Here is a 3,293-nt window from a genome sequence, read left to right as displayed (position 1 = left end):
TATTCCTTCTCACCCAAAGAAATAAAGAAGGTTATGAGTTATTTTGGGAAATACCAACCAAAATGTACAAGGACATAATAATCCTAATATAAAGCAAATTAAAGTGTGGCATAATTTTGAGCAAATGATGGGCTATAATAAAGAAGATTTAATTTAATTTAATGCTAAAAATAATTTTATTTGAGTAACAATGAGGTTATACATTGAGTCCTTAGAGAAGAAGGGTAATTATAGATCTTTACTTGACTTGGCAATGAACGATCCATACTCATGATAATGTAAATACTGCTTTTGGTATTTCAGTGTCTATTCTTGTTTAGATAACCTTCAGTTAATTTTATTGAGATTGTGGCACAGAATGTAAATATTACTGTCTTAGTATATACAAAGACTAATTTACTCATACCCACTGAGTATAATAAGAACAGAAGCTAGCTTTAATTTGATCTCTTTCCTTGTAAGCCAGAACAGAGAAGGGAAAAGGAGTACTATCTAGGGAAAGGGGAGTATTAAGGTCTCAAGTTTCTTTTTTTTTTTTTTTCCCCAATGAATCCTGAAAACTTTTTTTGAAAGAATATCAGATATTGATCTTTTGGAAAGTCTGAAGTTTCTTATCACTCCAGGTAGAATAATGCTTAAACTGAAGTCAAGGATATATCAGGCTTTTTCAGATGGTGTTAAATGATCAAAAAACCTGGTCCATTTCAGAACTCCAGAGGAACTCCATCAGTGGTTCCAATCAGCTGTGATAAGAATAGAACAAGTATTCCCAGCGCTTCCCGTGGAATAAGCAGCCTAAAGTATTTAAAGATGGACAGGTGCTTACAGGCTAACCAGCTGAAAGTGGTGGCCAAAGAGGGATTAGGGTAACAACTAGGTATCTCACAGACAAAAACTGATTGACTTTGCTGAAGCATGTCCTAAAAGCCATTCCTAAGCTGATATTTCAAGCATTGGCATCTGCATTCAGAGTGTACTATTATGTGTTAAGTAACTAAGTCTGTTTTCTAAGGCTTCTGGATTTTAGGGAACAGCTTGATGATCAAAGAAAGACAAACTTGTAATAAAAAGTTATTATTATTATTTTTGGTAGGGCCCCAAATTTGGTAAATGAGAATTATCCCAAGGAAATCTGCCAATATATCTTGACAATACAAAAATAGAGATGTAGGAAACAGAAGTTAGGGAGTACAAATGGAGCAGATAGTTGGGATGGAAGGACTATAACAATCATAAAATAGATAGTTAAAAAGAAAAACTAGCAAACATCAATGGAACAAAAAACCCAGAGGTTATTATTTTGAGTTACATAAATAATTAATAGACAAACTAAAAATACCGATATAACCACCAGACTTCAGAAGTAGTTGTGTTGGTGGAAGTGGTTTTTGTACACATGTACTAAAACATCTGTCATAGCAGTACTCAATAGGTACTGTCAAAATTAATGAATCAATTAAATGTCATATAAGCATATTAGTTAGAAATGGGAAGACATTCGCCGGAAGAAATTAAACTAGTTTAGGAGTGGGACTGGGGATGGAAGTGGCAGACAGGGGCTTGTTGCTTTTCATTTTAAGCTTATTTGTGCTATTTTAGTTTTGGTCACAAGAATGCATTATTATAGTAAAACTAGATATATATTTATAAAAAGGAAGATATTAGAGAAGGAAAACAATTGGACTGGTTGATTAAAATTACTAAAAAACCCCCTCAATGTGCTATTTATTTGTTTGTTTCCTAAAGTCGACAGAAAATCAACCTCATTATTCTCTTCTTCTCCTAATTATATCCAAGTCTACCCTAACTCATCCCTCTTGTTCTGCTCACAATATACCCAGAAATTCTTTGTTCTATTTCACTAATTTGAAGTTGGATCTCCTGCCTGATGAAAGGCAAAAGGGCCCCATTTAATAACAATGAAATGCCTATTGAATAAACCTTGCTTTTAATGCACTAGAACTACATACTTTACACTATACAGGGTGATCGACAGGCTAGTTCTGTTGTTATTATTGTTTTTGGTTAAGAAAGCTGATACTCTTTGTCAAATTTATTTCAGAGCAGTCTGAACATTAAGTTATCAGTGGTAAGATCACAGTAGAAGAAAAGATATTCTTGAAGGGCAAGATGAATACTTGTTCCCAGAAAATGGGTGATTCAACAAAAGCAATTCCTTTCTTCTGCAAGTCCAGAACCTCAAAAGATTAAAAAAAAAAAAAAAAAAAAAAAAAAAAGACTATTCTAGGAAATTAAAAAAAAAAAAGAAACCTTTAATTTGTCAATAAACTTCTCATGTTCCCAATTTGCCTCCAGAAAAGGACTGTTTCATCCTACTTGTATCTTTTGCTTTTTTAGTACATTGTGGATGTGCTAAAGATTTTTAAATGATGGCCTAACTTTCATTTTGGGCAGATTCTATGGCATCTTTCCATCTATTTAATACTGTTCCCTGTTATGTTGCCACTTCAGGTTTTCAGCAAGTTAGACTTTATCATATATTGGGTCCTGGTCTCAGATCTCCTAGCTCTTCTCTAGCTTTTCCAAGTCATGCCTCTGTGAAAAGACCATTTTTCAGTCACTTAAGTGCTGGCAAGCAACTATGAGTAGGGATTTACCACATGATGGCTCTTTCATTGAACTTAGCTTATGCACTTACCCAGAATTATTTGGGCCCTGCTCTCTGATCATGGCCACATCACTTCTTGCTTCCCAAACTAAGTGGCTCTAAGGACTATATAGGCCATTACTATGCTCACAAAGCCTGGTCACCACTTCTGTTGACGGAAAGTCAACCTCATTTTTTACTTTTTCTCCTAACTTATACCCAAGTCTACCCCAATTGATCCCTCTTTTGCTGCTCACAATATACCCAGAAATATCCAAAGCTAACACCTCTGGATATCTTCTAGGGACAGGGGCTAGCCTTCAGCAAACCTTAAGGTTACCCTCTTCAGTGGGATCCAAAACAAGTGCTGTAGCCCAATCAGCAAGTCCAAGGATGCTTTGACTTTCTTGGCAGCTAACTGGAGAGGCCAAATAAATCAACCAACCTAGAAGTTTAGGAACGTAAATGACCTGTGGATAAACTTTGAGTAGAGACAGAATTTAGAAGACAACTGACAGGGACCAGCAGTTAGTGTAATGGCTATGTCGCTGGACTCCCATGTAGTCAACCGCTGTTTGAGTCTTGGACCCGGTGGCTTAAACTCATGCTGGGTGCATGTGCGTGCGTACCCAAGATCCCAAGAATGAAGGAGAAGGGATTTCTGTGTGGCCATCCCCCCCCCGGG

Source organism: Tupaia chinensis, unplaced genomic scaffold, assembly GCF_000334495.1.
Source record: "Tupaia chinensis unplaced genomic scaffold, TupChi_1.0 Scaffold000622_1, whole genome shotgun sequence".
In the NCBI taxonomy this organism is placed as follows: domain Eukaryota; kingdom Metazoa; phylum Chordata; class Mammalia; order Scandentia; family Tupaiidae; genus Tupaia; species Tupaia belangeri.
The sequence above is the reverse complement of the archived record's forward strand: the minus strand, read 5'-3'. Positions refer to the sequence as shown.